Below are 18,455 nucleotides of genomic sequence, written 5' to 3' on the forward strand. Positions count from 1 at the left end.
ATGTCCTCTGTGTATATATATCTTCCTACTGTATTTTCCACTGCATGCATCCACTGAAGTGGGTTTTAGCCCATGAAAGCTTATGCTCAAATACATTTGTTAGTCTCTAAGGTGCCACAAGTACTCCTTGTTCTTTTTTTAAAAAAATAGAGTAATCTGTAAATAATGACCTGGTTTTCAATGGTGATTTCTTGAGATATAGATATATAATCTCCCATTCCAGATTTGTCTATCATTGATTAGAGTTAGTCTATTATCACTGTTATAAATATTTGTCAGGTACTGAATAGAGCAGAATTTGGTTTTGTAGTACAAGAACCACAGTGTTAGATACACTAAAATCACGTGAAACCACCTCATAATTCATAGGCTATTGCGCCAATTAATTATGAACATGCACCATTTGTACTGATGGGTCTGGTGTGAGATCCGGGAATACAAGATTCAACCAAAATAGATGGCGGCTCCAGCAGAGTTTGCAAAATAAGTCATTCAGGTGGTGACCACTCAGTTTCATTTAAGAAAAAAGAGGCACTGCTCCTAGTGACAGTGGCATTTAGGAAGAGAGAAAGAAAAGAGAAAACGGAAGAGCTTGAAAATACATCAAATCCAGGTACAGATAAAATCAACAAGACAAATTTTCTCATTTCTGTGAAAGCTTATAATTCTTTTGTAGGATTCTAGTGATTACCCAAACCTCTCAAGCATCAGTCTTGGTTTCATAGCACTGCCAGAACCCCTTGATGGAATTATAACTTCTGAATATATGATAAGGATTGAGAAATGAGGAAGATAGCTCTTACTGTGGTTAAGGCAAAGGAATAGGTGACAGAAGAGCATCTTTGCCAGGTACTTAAGGTGTGACCTTGGGCTTGCCACATAGGGTCCTGCCTTGTGTATTGCAGAGTAACTTCTGCCTGGTCAATATGAGCACCACAAAGGAGGCAGACTTTCAAAAGGCTGTCTATACATCTCCTTGAGCAACAATTTATGCCCACAAATCAAACAGTTTAGCATCCAAGGGCTAATATTTATACCCAGAACGAATGGTAGGAATGAATGTTTGCCACCCCTTTTGGGTGGATGGCAAGAAGTTCAATTTACATCTCCAAACAAGAAGACTGGTCTAATCCCAGCCAGGGCCGGCTCCAGGCACCAGCTTAACAAGCAGGTGCTTGGGGCGGCCAAGGGAGAGGGGCGGCACCTGCGGCAATTCGGGGGCGGCAGGTCCCTCACTCCCTCTAGGAGCGAAGGACCTGCCGCTGAACTGCCGCCGCCGATTGCTTGGGGCGGCAGAAATGCTGGAGCCGGCCCTGATCCCAGCTAAATATCTACCCCAAAATGAGTCTCTCTGAATTTGGAACATAATATAGTACATTATAGTTGAGAAAAATAAAAATGTATTTGATGGTTATAACTTCACCTTCTGCTCATTGATATTCCAAGAGCAGATCAAGATTTTCCTTAATTTATTCCTTTTTCAGAAAAATTCAATTACTTTTTTGTAATTTCATGGACTATTTATTATTCAAGCTGTGTTGGTTAGTTGTGGTTAGTCAGAAGTCACACGGTTGTTTCTAACCCCTGATTGGTAGAGCGTCCAAGAATTTATGGTTCAAAATCTCACACACACAAATTAAATATTCAGTTTTTGGAAATATTTGTGCATGCATCTTTGAAATTAACTCTTTGTGGGTGTTTTTCTCTCATTCAAGGTGAATGTGGAATGGGTATAAGCATGGCCAAAGTGAATTTCTTTAAAAATCAAAATGACTATTAGTGTTTTGCACTAGTTACTCAGCTCTGTCATACAACATGTTCTTACCTAATCTATCTTTTTCATCTGTAGCAGCACTCAAATAAGAATCTTGAAGCACATTGCAGTCATCAATAAAGTAGTATAAAGCAAGGCTAAACAAATACATTTTTAAAATAGACTTGACCATTTCTAGGGCTATTTGACACACAATATATGTCACAGTATAAAGCATCACACAGGAAACTTGAATGATGAGGTTTACTAAAAGCTTTGGCTGAAGAAAGTATAGTGTTTGGAGCACTGAAAACTGAGCCATGATCAAACTGAACTATGTTACTTTTATTGACAGACTGAGAGAGTGTGCACTGCTGTAGCATTTAAACTGACGTTCACTGGTCTTTAAATCACTACTCAAACTTTAAGATGTGCAGTCACCAGGAAAAGACAGACTTATAGATCTCATCCATAAAAGCAATCACATTCAGGATAATTGTTCAGTACATTTCCCACCATGTAAATTTCAAATGTAAAATTCTTATGAGATTTAGAATAAACATGTACAGTAACTATTGTACATTGATCAATGAAACTTTTAAAATTAGAACCTAATTCAGGTGTCTTATCCAAGGGCACAGGTGGTGAGAGAATTACTTAAATATCATAGATCTGCATATACAAAATTAAAGGCGTATATTCCAGTGTTGCTCAACTAAAATGACATCAAATAAAGTGGATTTAGGCTTCCAAGACTGCAAGCTGTAAATTACCTGGGTGGTCAGCTGTAAATTTCTGTAAAATTCTTAAGGTCCTAATCAAAAGATGCCTCATAAGTCTTAATTGAAAGTGATTTTTAAGGGCTGGGGCCCTCATTTTCAAATTAAACTCCCCTTAAAAGTATTGTTTTTTCCCTTGGTTCCGTTACCTTAAACTTCTAAAATTATATAAACTAGAGCAGCCATCAGTCTTTTCTGGATTCTTTTCAGGTCAGGTCGTGAAGAAAGCAGAGAGCTGCTGAAACTCCCCTTGCCTCTAAAGGGGAAGAGCAAGCTCCACTGGGCAGCTCCTGTCTCTTTCAGGGCAGAGTTAGAGAAGATGCAACTCATTCCCCTCCCACTTCACCCTAAAGAACAGGGAAACGTGAGGAAGTGAGGAAATTAGATGGGGAGGGGAGAAGGGAGTGTGAAATGGAATTGGAGGGATGGATGGGATGAAGGTGAAGGGAAAGAAGGAGGGTATGAATGAAACTTGTTAGAAAAGGGATACCTTGATGTTCTTGTTGGGGAGAATTGGTGAGTGATTAAAGATACGAGGGTGGGAAGAATATGGGTAATGGGGAGAGACTGAGGTTGTCGAAGATGGAGAAAGAAATGCGGTTAGTGGTGGAGGAAAAAAAGGAGCAATTACTAAAAGAAGAAAGATATAGTAAGGTTAATAGAATCAGAAAGTTTAATGTTAAGATGTAGTAGCATCTTGAAGTGTGATCCCAGCACCCGTTGCAGCAGAAACTACAGAGATATGATTGTCACGTATGACATCACTAATGCGGCCCTTTGTGGTGTCCATAAGATGAAAATTGGCCTTTGGCCAAATGTTAGTGGTGCCACTGTCATAGGCAATTCTACGTGTCTGTGCCTGGGCATTAGTGCTTTCTTTTGCCTTATTTTATGAGAGATGGACCTTGCTGTTGAATATAATGCATTAAAAAAATTACAGCTATTTTGAATATTTCAGCTATGAATTTAAAATAAGTCCTTGTCACTGGCTCATCTTTTAGTGCTTTGCTATTTTTTTCCAGTTACTCAATTAAGTTCAAAGAAGTCTTGGACTCCATCTCTCTCTGTCATATTCCTACTTGAAGTCCATACAGACAAATGAACACTTCTACTTAAAGTGCTCAAATTATCTATTTCGCTCTGAAGAACTTCATCACCTCAAAGTTTTCTTCTGAAACGATGTTGCTTTTCTTTTCAGATGTGCTAGTACTTCATCTTGCTTGGTTGCACTCCATTTCTGACTCACAGGACTCTAGAATTCATATACTGTTTCTTGTCTGCTTTTTGTCAACACAACTTAAAGGCTCTTATTGAGTGTTTCAGTCTTGGTGCATGAATTAATTTACTTAACTTCTAATTAATTACTTAACTTCTAATTTCTAATTAAGACTCTAATCCAAATCTTTCCATTTCTGTTTCTCATTAATTTGTTTTGTTATTTATTATTTGTATTACCGTAGCACCTAGATTCTCCCGTTATGGATTGGAGTTCTGTTTTTCCAGGTGCTGTACCGGGTAAAACTAGTCTCTTCCTCAGGGAGTTTACAATCTTGGTTGAGCTCATTTATAATCCCAAGAAGTTTGTCATCAATTCCATTAGCTGCTTTATCACTGCATTTTCTTTTCAGATCTTGTTGCTTTAAAATGTTCTCATATTCATCCTCCTCTTTCTGTGTCCTCTGTTTTGTGCCATTTTGTGTTTCCTCCCTCAACCTTTTAACATAAAACTCTGAGGTTTGTGTTGATTAGAATAAAAGGTGTGTTAGCTATAAGGCCCTGCTCACTTGTGCTGGGTGGGAAACAGTTTTCAATTCCATGAAAATGTTTTGAGATATCAAAAAACTTTCTTGTCCAGATTCAGGAGAAAAAGTCAATCTCAAATTATCACAAAAAAAAATTGGTTCAGGTCAATTGAAATACTTCATTTTAATAATTTCAAAATGTTTAATATTGTTTTTGAGATTTTTTTAATTTAAAAACTATTTTTTACTATAGCTTAAATTCTGAAACCAAAAGAAAACACTTTGAACCAGAAAACTGGACTATTTTTGTTTAGAAAATGCTGAAATAAAACATTTTGACAATTTTGAAACTTTTTTCTAATTTTTTTAGGGTTGAAAAATTCATCCAAACCAAACCATTCCATGAACAGTTTTGGTTTTGACAATCAGCATTTTCCAATGAAAAATCTTTTAGTTGAAAAATTCCCATCCAGCTCTACTGGTTAAGAGCTGTGTTTTAAAAACAAATTAAAATCTTAATGCAGATAGGACAGGTTGCAGCTTAACATGTATTAGTTGGTTGTGTATTCTAGACTTATCCCCAAGTGTTCTGCTTGACCTGCCAACATATGTTAAAGAACAAGTTACCCCATCTCTATCGGGATACTAAATAGTTATCACATTAGTGATCATATTTTAAACAACACTTTTTATCCTAGTGTATAAACTGCCTTATCTACATCAGACTTTTAGAGTGTTAGAACATATTAACACCTCTTAAAATCCTAGTCCAGACCAAGGTTTGAGTGATGGCCAATAGGTTCAAGAATTTAATGGTTCTGGAATATTTATGTGAAGATGCTGAATATTCTTTCTGCAGAGTACAAACATGTAATTGTTTTTAGCAGACTTTTGGTGAAAGATATTTTTACAATTCACTCAGATTCTGTGTTGGTGGGAATGAGAGGAGCATTATTGTTACAGACCTCACAATTTAGAAACTGGAATTTTCGTGTTATTGGCATAGCCTATCTGAAGATTTGGTAGGAACTGCACTGCCCCCGGGAGAGCTCCTGGAGGCAATCTGTCTTCCAGCTCTTTCAGGGCACAGAGGCTGCATGCTTGCTGCTACCCCCTTTATGGCATGCATCTTACTACATTCTGTATGACTGACAGGTGTACGGTAGTATGTGGCCATCCCCAACTGCTCACTGCCTTCTTACCCCACTTTGATTTTCTGTGTGCCCCAAGGATTGCAGAGTTTGAACTTCCCCCAAGCAATCCTGCTTGTCTTTACACTGTACACACAATTTTTAGGAAAGACTCCTTACATTTTTTTCTCCACCCTCACTGCCATGCACTCACATAAAGGCCAAGCACAATTTGGCCTTTTCTGAATAAATTTCATGGATAAGGCCCTACTTCATAGCAATATTGCGGAAATTATGAATCCTGCAATATTAGACTTCCACTGCAATTTTGATTTTAATTAGCTTACTTTGCACAGTCCACAATTTTGCATACATTTTGAGAATGCAATTAGTACTGCACTAACATTCAATACCTGTAAAATGTAAAAGGCTAAAGTGACTGGACTTGATTTCCACAGCAGTTGTGTTAAGACTATTAGTTGTCTGAATTTTATGTTGTACCAGTCACTTTTTTAAAAAAATGAATGTAATATAGCTGCAGCAAAATGTCTGGTTATCAAAAAAAAATTAGCAGGTATAACATAATACTTGAGTGTTTATATCATTCCAGTAATTTTTCTTAAACAAATAGGTCTTCTCTGGCTTTTCCAAATTACCACAATTAATAAAATCCATTATTACTTTTCCACGATTTTCCATGACTTGTCCGCAACTCTGCCACAATTATTTTTAGATCATCCTGCGATTCAAGTAGGCCCTTACTCATAGATTATTTTATCAGGGGTTAATAATTCCCACTAGATAGTCTACAACTTTACATTTGTTATCCTGATTACAGCAATCAATGCCCAGCAGTGAGAAACCCCACCACAGTACTTTTGGTTTGCACCAGTGCAGCAACATTGGTGCAAGGTGATCAATGGCTAGAACTGGGGCAAATTCCTTAGATACAAAAGTCTTAGAAATTTGTGTCTCACTAGTGTCCCTCTTGCTCAGAGCAGGTAAGGATGGAGACAGTGTTTTTGCTATCTGGGAAGGTTTGGGGTGAAACTTAAAATCCTTGCTTTTCTTTCTTTAGGAAATCCTCTTGTAACAGAAATACAAAAAGGATGGTTTTAGAGACAAGTCAGTTTAGTTTAGCTTGAATACAGCTAGAGTGTTCTCTCTTAGACTAGAGTGGACTAACCGGTGAAGAATAATTCACCATGATTCTATTAACTAGCCAGAAGGTAGTACCAAGAAAAGCATCAAACTCACAAAGTTTTAATTATAGGAAGATAGTTCCTTACTCATCACATATAAGTCACATTAGCCTAAGCTACATGCAATCCCTATAATAGTATGACTACATATTTTGGTCTTTATTAGGATTTCATTAACACATTTCAGAAATCTTAATAGAAAACTTGGAAAAAATAATTTAACATAGAAATTAGTGCTGTTGATTAATCACAGTTAATTCATGCGATTAACCAAAAAAATTAATTGCAATTAAAAAATTAATCACAATTAATTGAAGTTTTAATCATATTGTTAAACAATAGAATACCAATTGAAATTTATTAAATATTTTTGGATGTTTTTCTACATGTTCAAATATATTGATTTCAATTACAACAGAATACAAAGTGTACAGTGCTCACTTTATATTATTATTTTTATTACAAATATTTGCACTATAAAAATGATACACAAAAGAAATAATATTTTTAATTCCCCTCATACAAGTACTGTAGTGCAATCTCTTTATCCTGAAAATTCAACTTACAAATGTAGATTTTTTGTTACATAACTGCACTCAAAAACAAAACAATGTAAACTTCGATCCTACAAGTCCCCTCAGTCCTACTTCTTGTTCAGCCAATTGCTAAGACAAACAAGTTTGTTTACATTTACAGGAGATAATGCTGCCCGCTTCTTATTTACAATGTCACCTGAAAGTGAGAACAGGCGTTCACATGACACTTTTCTAGCTGGCATTGTAAGGTATTTACATCCCAGATATGCTAAACATTCATATGCCCCTTCATGCTTTGGCCACCATTCCAGAGGCCATGCTTCCATGCTGCTGATGCTCGTTTAAAAAATGTGTTAATTAAATTTGTGACTGAACTCCTTGGGGGAGAAGTGTGTATCTCCTGCTCTGTTTCCCGCATTCTGACATATATTTATGTTATAGCAGTCGCGGATGATGACCCAGCACATATTGTTCATTTTAAGAACACTTTCACTGCAGATTTGACAAAATGCAAAGAAGGTACCAATGTGAGATATATAAAGATAGCTACAGCACTCGACCCAAGATTTAAGAATCTGAAGTGCCTTCCAAAATCTGAGAGGGACGAGGTGTGGAACATGCTTTCAGATATCTTAAAAGAACAACACTTCAATGAGGAAACTACAGAACCCAAACCACCAAAAAAGAAAATCAACCTTCTACAGGTGGCATCTGACTCATGATGATGAAAATGAACATGCCTCGGTCTGCACTGCTTTGGATCATTATCGAACAGAACCCATTATCAGCTTGGACACGTCCTCTGGAATGGTGACTAAATTATGAAGGGACATATGAATCTTTAGCATATCTGGCACGTAAATATCTTGCGACGCCGGCTACAATAGTGCCATGTGAATGCCTGTTCTCACTCTCAGGTGACACTGTAAACAAGAAGTGGGCAGCATTATCTTCTGCAAATGTAAACAAACTTGTCTGAGTGACTGGCTGAACAAGAAGTAAGACTGAGTGGACTTGTAGGTTCTAAGGCTTTACATTGTTTTATTTTTGAATGCAGTTATTTTTTTGTACATAATTCTACATTTGTAAGTTCAACTTTCATGATAAAGAGATTGCACTACAGTACTTGTATTAGGTGAATTGAAACATACTATTTATTTTGCTTTTTACAGTCCAAATATTTGTATTAAAAAATAAATATAAAGTGAGCACTGTACACTTTGTATTCTGTGTTGTAATTTAAATCAATATATTTGAAAATGTAGAAAACATCCAAAAATATTTATAATAAATGGTATTCTATTATTATTTAACAGCATGATTAATTGCGTGATTAATCACAATTAATTATTTTAATTGCTTGACAGTCCTAATAGAAATCAATGGGACTACTCACCGAGTGGCCTAATTCTGTCACCCTTATTCACTGTTGGGTAGTACCTTCCTGTGCAAGTAGTCCACTTGGGTGAAAGGACTTCATCAGTGTAAGGGAGACAGAATCGTACTGTGTGAGTAAGGAGCTGCCAGATTAGGCTTTTATTAGACAGCTTTCTTATTCACTGGTCACCCATCGTTCCAACACGCTTCCTTTTGGTTATCTCTTAACACTCCTTCTCTCACACCGATTTCACAGTGGTATAACTCCATTGACTTCAGCTGAATTACCTGGTTTACACTTGTGTGAAAGAAAGAAAAGTCTGGCTCACAGGAATGCAAACCTGTTTCATTGACTGATGGAGCTGGACTCAAGGCTATAGCAGAAATGACATGCATTGAACATCTCAGGATAGAGACCACTCCAGTCTCCAATGATATTGCTTTCATTGTCCTCAGTTATCCATAGTTGAATCTGAATTCACATGGAACCTTAAATTATTTATAAAGCTTTTAAGATTTTGGTTATGACATTGATATAATGTGCAACATCACTCTGGTGACAGCATATGGTGTTGTGCAGATAGAGGATCATTGTTACAATAACATTTAGGATATTAGGTCTGTTCAGTTTCTGAATGTTTTGAAAGACTGGGGTTTTTTATTTGTTTTTTTTTTTTTTTAGCTCTACAATGCTGTCTCCTTAGTTTTACAACAGGTTCCATCTTCAATCCATTTTTATTAATTTGACTGATCATAAATCCTAATATTGTTACGTTGGGCTCTGTCCATAGTGTAACTGCACTAGAGTCAGCAGAGAGATTCCAGAGACCAAACTGGCTCATTATCTGGAACTTTAAACTAAGGCACTGAGCTTGGTTCACGATTAATAAACAAAATACAGTATGTTGATATAGACATTTGCACCAGGCTTTCTATTTTATTTGAATCCAGGTGGTGAAATCATGGACCAAATTCATCTCTGTGTTAGCTCAACTGAAGCCAGTGGTGTTGCTTTATAGATGAAGTTTTTATTCACTAGTGTCTGGTCTATGAAATTTCACTGTGGCTGAACGTGGAGGTCATCAAGCATGTTAAGGAACATGATGCTGGAAAAAAAAGGGTTGGTCAGTGAAGAACAGGACAAATTCTGTACAGCATCATGTCAGCTAACTATTTAAACCCTCACTGTGATTAAACCCCTAGTCTAGCAGGAAGGGGGGACAAGTGGCCTCTTACAGGACTTTAATCACACTTGGCAGATGTGATCTAAACATGGTTTATCTTGCTTTGTGCTGAGCACTATCCTGCAGAGCATTGTGCATTGGGAGAAAGGAGAGATGCAGCAGAAGCGGCACTGCACTACATAGCAACCTGACATCTGATCAGGAATGGACACTAATGACAAACAGACACGGGCTAAAACCACAGCATAACGTTTGAAGATACCCGGGGGGTCTCTTTATACACTTTGACCAAGCTTGTATAACATGTTGTGCCAATAAAGTCTCATTAAATTGTGTCAGTGAACACAATTGTTGTTAACTGTATTCAGACACAGTAAAATCTTGCAGGGTAGCCTAGACTCTGCTGAATGACCACATCACTTCAAGCATCACTGAAGTGTTTGGAAGGCCAAATTCTGTTATAACCATTCTTTGCTTAGTGGTGGAGATTCACAGCACAATACAGTATTTCTATCAGTCTAGGGCCTTGGCTACACTGGCGCTGTACAGCGCTGCAACTTGCTGCGCTCAGGGGTGTGAAAACACCCCCCCCCGAGCGTAGCGAGTGCAGCGCTGTAAAGCGCCAGTGTAATCAGCGCCTGCAGCGCTGCACACTCGCTCGCAGCGCTGCAAGCTACTCCCCTCGGAGAGGTGGAGTACTTACAGTGCTGCGAGAGAGCTCTCGCAGCGCTGGCGGCGCGACTACACTTGCGCTTCACAGCGCTGCCGTGGCAGCGCTGTGAGTTGCCAAGTGTAGCCAAGGCCTAGAACTACTCTGTTGTCTTTGAGCTGTATCTGTTCACTTTTCTCACTAATCTCTGTTCCCCCATTATCACTTTTTCTTGTTTAATGAAATTGGAGCAAGGATAAATATGGAACCCCAGAAAATGTCATTTTTATGGCATTTTTTCTAAATGTATTTACACTTTAAAACACATAATAAAATAAAGATCACATTTATTCCCCTGTGCCTGAAATCAACAATACATGATTAATACAAATTTGCCTAATGAAAATGCACCAAAGCAATTGTGCTCAATAATGAATAATCCATGGTAGCTGATTAGAGCTGGGTGAGGACTGAAACAACAAATTCTACAAATATATTTTTGAATTTTTAAACAAATCCTCTTCTGTTATGTTCACTCCCATTTATTTGTTATGAATTATTCACCTAGCTCTTGGGCTGATGAAGCGTAATTGGTTTTGCAGGTATTGAGTGAGACTTCGCCATTCCTTCTGAATTGTGTTATAATGGTTATTTATTTACTTGTATTACAGAAGCACCCAGAGGCTCTGATCTGGACTCCATGGTGCTAGGCACTATACAACAGAGTAAAAGTCCCTTTCCTGAAGAGGTTACTATCTAAAACAGGATTGTCAAAGAGTGGTGGATATGGGATGTGATATATACGCAGTGTAATCAGAGATGGGTGACAAATTTAATATTAGTTCCATAGGGTTGATGTATATAAAAATAAACCCTCCCCACCCACATAAATAAGGGGATGAGAGGAGCAGGGAAATGGAGGGGATGAGTTCATTGGAGCACAGAAATAGGAAAAGAAGTAATGTCTGAGGGAGAGGGAAGGAAGATGAAATGGTGAGAGAACTGGCAAAGAGAAAAAATAGCCAGAGTCAAAACTGAAGAACGTAGTCTGACACCACTGCTCCTGCGAGCTTCATTCAATGCTAGTCCATGGGGCTTGGGGGTATACAGGCCCACTTAAGTGGGTATCCCCTGCTGGACCAGGTTCTGGAGGGATGGGGAACAAGTGGTCTTAGCTGGGTTTCACTCTCTCTCTCACACACACACAATAAAAATTGTTCCAGCACGTACATGTGTGTGAGGGGTGTGTGTGTGTGTGCTGAGAGCCATTGAACCAAACTGTAAACCCTGTATATGATGGAAACCACTTCAAGCCAGGGGGTGCTCCTGCACCCCTAGTTCCAGCACCTATGTCCCCACCCTTCTTCCTGCCTGCGCCCTCAGGAAGACAACTCTGCAGCTGGGGGAGAGCTCCCCAGTGTCCCTGGCCTCTTGCCCCAGCTTGGTGGATCTGCAAGAAGGTCCCCGCTGCTGGTCTTGGGAGAAGGCGGGGCCCTGGCTGGACTTCAATCCCCTCCCCCTTGGCCAGCTCCCTCCCCAAGCTCCTGCTGGGGTGGGTGGTGGGGGAGAGGAGTACATTTGCTCCAGGGGCTGGGTGCACCCCCAGCTGCCATGACTGCAAGGGGTCCTGCTGGCCGAACTGCCCCCCTCTGGGGCTTTGAAGCTCTGCTGCCCCCTTCCGGATCCTGGTCTTTTGTTTTTTTTTATTTCCCACCTGAGAAATTGCTTTATAAATATTGTCTCTCTCCCGCCCCCGTACTATCTGGCTTCGTGCCGTCCGTGTAGCTCTAGGTGGCGGTTTCGCGCCTCGTGCCCCGAGGTACTGTCGGCCGTTAGACCCGTGCACTACCGACCCGGCCTGGATCGCGGGACACTTGCATCGAGCGCTGTGGGGCGCCAGTAACCTCTGCGCCAGAGGGAGAGTCTTGGTGGCGGCGGCCGCCTCTATTGCACATGCTGTTTGACTGCCAGCCTTGGACCGCTCTGGGTAGCTGCCTCCGCTCCGCCTCCGCCGGGTGCCTTTGCCCTGGGCGGCGCCGGCTGTTTTTACACCCCCGGATAACAGTAGCCGGCAGCAGCGGAGCAAAGGACGTGTGGCAGGCGGAGTGTCTGTCTGGGGCTGAGAGCAGCAGCAGCGGCGGCGAGGGGAGGGTCTGCGGCTTGGCGTAGCTGCAGCAGCCGTCTCGGCCTCTCTGGGAGTGACTGTGTGCGCGCCTCCAGTCTCTGCCGCTCGCCGAGCTGCTCCTGCCACCGCTGGTGATTGTTATTGTTGTCGCTCTCTTCTCTCCGGCTCAGACAGCCCAGCACGGTCAGGGGTGGAGGGGCAGGAATGTGAGCGGTTTTTGCAGGGGCTGTGTGTGCGGGGGGTTCTGTGTCACCCCCGCCACCACCAGCATCCTCATCAGCTGGATCTATTGTCAGGAAAAGAGGAAATTGCAATCAAACAGCAGCAGCAGCAACATCTGGGCGGTCACATCTGGGCATGCAACATCGGCTTCCTCCTCCTCCTCCTTCACCCGAGTGGATCACTTTGGGGGTGGAAATACTTCTGCAATCAAGCCAGAGGTTCCATCTTATAACTGAATATTGAAACTGGAAGAGAGGGGGGTGAGGTGGGGATAAAGGCTGCTTTTTCCTCCCCTTGGGATTTATTTCATGGGGATGTGTTCAAGACAAGAGAGGATTCAGAAGGATATTGACGTTGTGATCCAAAAGTGCAAGGCGGAGAAGGACTGCCTGTTTGCAGGTGAGTTTTCCGCCTGGGCTCCAGGTTACCAGCTGCCACTCTCTTCCCCTCCCTCTCTGCCTGCTTCAAACGTTTCCCCAGCACGACATGTTTGGTTGGGGTTCACTTGTCCCATTTCTGCTGTCATTTTGCAACAGTTACAGTGGCGATCGCTGCCCTTAAGTCTTCGTGTGTATGTGTGTGAAATAAGTCTTCTTCCCTCCCCCTTCCCCCAACACACACAAACACAAACACACTGGCAAGAGAAGGCAGAACAGGTACTGTATGAGAAACCAGATACAGAAGTGGAATGTATCTACACACAGAGAGAGCAATGTATCTGTTCTTAGCATCTGCCACCACGACAGTCCTCAGATCAGAGGGAGCCCCTCAGCCCACGGTCGTTTTTAATGCGATCAGCAAGACTTTCGGTTTGGAGCCGAGTTGGTTTGCGCAGTTGGTGGTGGTGGAATACAGCCCGGTTTGTAGCTGCTCAGGTTAGGTCGTTGCCATTTGGGGCTGCTTAGCTCTTGCCTTAGGGAAAATTAGATTTTATTTTGATCATCTAGTTCCTTAAATGTATTTATCCAGAGCTGGAATATTAGCAGGTCATAAATGAGTCCTTTTCGTGCAAAGCCTTGGTGTTTGCTTGTTGCTTTATGGTGATTAGTATGTACAGTATTTGATTTGCCTGAGCTGCCTGGCTTGTTGCTGCCTGTTGCCTTTACTGACAATGGAAATTCCTGCCGTTGCCATAGCACCAGGGCACTTGTTGCAAAGGGGAGGGGGGTTTCCTGCTGCATGGTGCTCTGATGCATGTTAACCCCCCTACCAGTAGCAGAATGAGGGCGAGTGAGACATCAGCTATTTTAGACAAAACCCAAGAACTAGAAATGGTCATTTATAATAATGCAACTCTTTGTATTTTAGATTTCAGGTACTCAGACTCCACCTTCACCTTCACCTATATTGGAGGCTCCAAAAGGTACTTCTCTGTAATAATGAGTAACTTCATTTCCCATTCACTGGCTAGTGTCTCCTTTATTCTTATTTTTTTGGGATAGTAATTTCTTTTTCTTTTGCAATGAAAGCAAATGATTAACATCCAGTGGGACATAAATAACTAGAGAGAGAGTGTTGGGTCTGAGCAGGTGATCTATGAGGTGATCCCATTCATGAGAGACTTATTCATCAGAGTTTTCCTCTGTGTAACTTATTTGTCTTGATATTCAGTGTACACAGATAAGTAAAATTATTGCCTGGTGCAAATGGTATAGAAAAACAAAAAAAAACATTGAATGCAAGATGTTTACAAAATCTGACTATAAGAACTAATAAAGAAGAATAGGCCAAATTTTACTCTGTTACACAAGAGTACCACAGGGAGACCAGAATTTGGTCCTAATAGATGCAGATCATTTTGCAATAGAACAAATGAACAGTATAGAGGAATTAAATGAAAATGTCAATAAAGTTTATAATGCAGATTACAATCAGTTAAACAACCGAATATGAATCTATGTGCTTGTAAGCACATTTTAGTTTATTCACAAATTGGGGTGTATATGTAAGTGGATACTAATTTTTATTATTTGCATAGGGGGTTGCAATTTATATAATTTCTTCAGTTGCATTTCATTACTTTTGCTATATCATTAGCCTGGATTCTGCATAACTGTCTGTTTTCAAAGGAACTCAAGTTTTTTTTTTAAATGTCCTGTTGGTGAATGGATTTTTTTCCAGCTGTTTGTTTAGTTTGTGAATTGATATCGTATCTGTGTTCATATTAAACAAAATAATAAAGTATAGCTAGGTTTAGTAGAATTTATTTTTTATAATTTTGATACAGTATAATCAATATTTATTTTTAAGCATTTTCCCATTTTTATTGATTTTAAATTTTCACAGTTGTAGGAAATTATGGGGGGAGTGTAAGACAGTAATTATTTAATGGCAGTAGATATTGAGATTCAAATTGCAATATCACATGTCAAAATATAAAAAGTAAATATTCTTAAATCAAACTAATAAATTCTCAAGCAGAATTTTACTTACTTTGCCTATATATACATTTCAGTTATCAACTATGTAAATATTTTTCATGGGTTTGTGTGTGTATGGTGGAATTGACATTTACTGATAAAACTTTAATCTTAATCTAGGCTAATCCAAGACTAAATATAGCCGATCAGGTTTAAAGAGAAGTCTCTTGATTTAGGTAGCTTCAAGGGTTCAGTATCTTTGGTGCTTACTTTTTTCAGGCCACCTTAGTTTAAAAGAGAATGAATCATTAGGAGTTATAGGCCTCTATCCTGAAAGATGATCTTTGCCGGTGGATGCCTATACCTGAACAGGATGCTGTTGACACCAGTGGGGTTCTGTGCAGTTTCATGGGTCCACCTGCATAGGTCAGTTTGTAGGATCAGGACCATAACTGATAAATGGATTTGTAGGTTGTTCAAAAACTACTTTTGTCACATTAATGGCCTCCACATGCGCCTACTAAAGGGGGTGGCAAAATGCTTTCACTTTTACTAATCAGAGGTGCCCAAATCTGACTGCTCAAATCATGACTGCCCAAATCCGGAATTTACAACACGTAGGCAGATCTATCACACGTGGAGTCTGACTGGCCTGGCCTGGCCACCGAGAACCAGTTTCAGTATCTGGAAAATTCAAATTGAATTTAAAATCTCATGTTATACCTTGAGAAGATGATACAAATAGGTTTCCATAGTGCATGTTCAAAGTTTACATTCCTTCTGACATTTAAAGGACACTTAAAAATAATAGCTTAAAATAAGGGATTCATACTGACTTTTCATCTTTCCTGGTTTTTTCCCCCAATCTTTCAGAATATCCATAGTACACAGAGGTGCTTTGGCAGCTGAGTTTTCTGTTTGCTTTCTTTTTTTTATTAAGTGCAAAGCATTCAGGGCCAAATTCTGATTTCCCATGCCAAAGTTGAGTAAACGAGCTTCATGCAGGGGAACTATGCATGGCTGCAGAGGATGTAATACTTCCACATGTAACCCAAAGCCAGGACTCAAATCAGCTGTGCAGCCACTAATGCAGACTCTATAGAGGGTTGTAATAGTGGCCTTCTATATGTTCCCTACTTGGGAGTGTATCCCCTCCAAGTTAAAACTGGGTTTATTGGGCATTCCCCTCCCTGAACTTGGCCACCAACCCAAGCCCTGTTCACATTACAGCAGCTATAGATTCCCTGCCACCCATTGGCAATTCTTCTGTGGTTTGGGTACTGTTGGCAGGAATTGCCCCTAAATGACAAAACCTTTATTAGTTCATGGTACATAGTAGAATAAGTATCAGGCGATACTCCTGATATTATCACCTCAGACACTTGCAGTTGTCTGATTTTATATCTTCCGTGCTGGCACCACTGCATGCTCTCAAGAAATGGGACAAGGGATGTATTCTGGGCCTTTTTACTGAGAAATACATTTTAATGGCCAAGTGATGGATCAGTTGGTAAGGAAGATTACAAGATGCTGTCTGTAGCCACATTTTGCAATTCTATCCTTTAGTGCTTTACTTCCCTTATCTATGCTTTCAGGGAGTCCTGGAAACCCAAAGCTAGTGCATAGTATAGTTTTGCTTTTACTTACAGTGCAAGAGCAAAATACATGAAACAAGAAAATATATTTTATGTCTGATGCTACGTAGAGTATTTTTTGTTTAACTGATTGATGACCTTTTTCTAGGAGTGCTCACCCTTATGGAAGGGCTGGCCTATAAAGTCAGCAGGTTAAACAGACCTAGGGATTTCTTCTGCATATCGTTTGTGTCCATTAGGTATATTAAGTCTACTTACTAGTGGTTTTAACTTGTGACTCAGAGCCAGATTCTCAGCTGCTATAAATCAGTGTAATTTCACGAAAGTCAATGTACATTGCTTCATTCCTAGCTGAAGTTCTGGCCCGTGTTTTTTTTTTTTTTTTTTTTTTAAACTGTTCTAAGGTTCATATTTGTGAGTATTTTCTACTTAGGGAGAGATTCTCCCAATTTAACTGCATTGTACCCTTTCTCCTTAGACTTGCACTATCCCATCACATATTACCACTGTAGCTCTCAGTGTGCTGCTGGAAAGATCCAGGTTGCACACTACCCATCTCAGGTCCTGGTCCTGATATCACTTACATTGCTTTTACACTGATTTCAGTTGAGTTATTTTTAATTCCTACTTGTGTGTAAGTACAGAATCAGGCCCTAGGGGCATGATCTTGCTATCATTCTACATACAGAGCAATTCCAGCTTGTATCCCTACAAACTATATTGAGCTGCTATATTATTTACCCCAGTGGTTCTCAACCAGGGGTACATGAATCCCTGGGGGTACGCAGAGGTCTTCTAAGGGGGTACATCAACTCATTTAGATATTTGACTAGTTTTGCAACAGGCTACATAAAAAGCTCTAGCAAAGTCAGTACAAACTAAAATTTCATACAATGACTTATTTATATTGCTCTATATAATATACACTGAAATGTAAGCACAATATTTATATTCAAATTGATTTATTTTATAATTATATGGTAAATGAGAAAGTAAGCAAATTTTCAGTAATAGTGTGCTGTGACACTTGTATTTTTATGTCTGATTTTGTAAGCAAGTAGTTGTTAAGTGAGGTGAAACTTGGGGGTATACAAGACAAATCAGACTCCCGAAAGGGGTACAGTAGTCTGGAAAGGTTGAGAGCCACTGATTTACACAATATGAGACTAGTTTTAGGCTGGGCATAAATATGACTACAGTGGACCGGCCAGCATTTGAATGAATTTTCTTGAAAAGTTACAGGAGGGGGAAGACATTTCTTTAAGAACAAACATATTTCTGTTGCATGGATTATCATAAATAATCCTTTCCCTGTGAAGCACGATCAATCATTTTGGCCTCTGCTTGGGCAACACTTCATTTTTCTAAAATGAACTGTGTTCACATCACATTTCTAAATTATTAGTATTTTTGACAGTCCTGGGGTGCTTGCCGGTTTTGAAATCCTGTAATTAGGAATTTATTAGTGAAATCTATCTTTGTTGTATAATGTGGTCACAAAATATGAAGCACATTGTATGACAATTTAATCATTTTTAATTTCATTTTTAGAAAGCGATAGGCAAATTGGGAGATTTCTCACAAAGTGATGTGCTCCTTCAGGTGCTGTGACTGTGCAAGATTTACCCTTATTTAACTGCTGCTGGCAGAATATCAGAAATGTCTGGATTCTTTATACTTTACTGCAAGAACTAACAAGGATGTTAAAATGATAACACATTGAGAATCTTGGTTTTTAGAATCCCTTCTTATTTCTGCTGTCCTACTAACTCCTTTTGTGGCACACTGGTTCTTCCAAAAC

Source organism: Terrapene carolina, unplaced genomic scaffold (genome assembly GCF_002925995.2).
Source record: "Terrapene carolina triunguis isolate 2854851 unplaced genomic scaffold, T_m_triunguis-2.0 Scaffold69, whole genome shotgun sequence".
NCBI classification, from domain to species: Eukaryota; Metazoa; Chordata; order Testudines; family Emydidae; genus Terrapene; species Terrapene triunguis.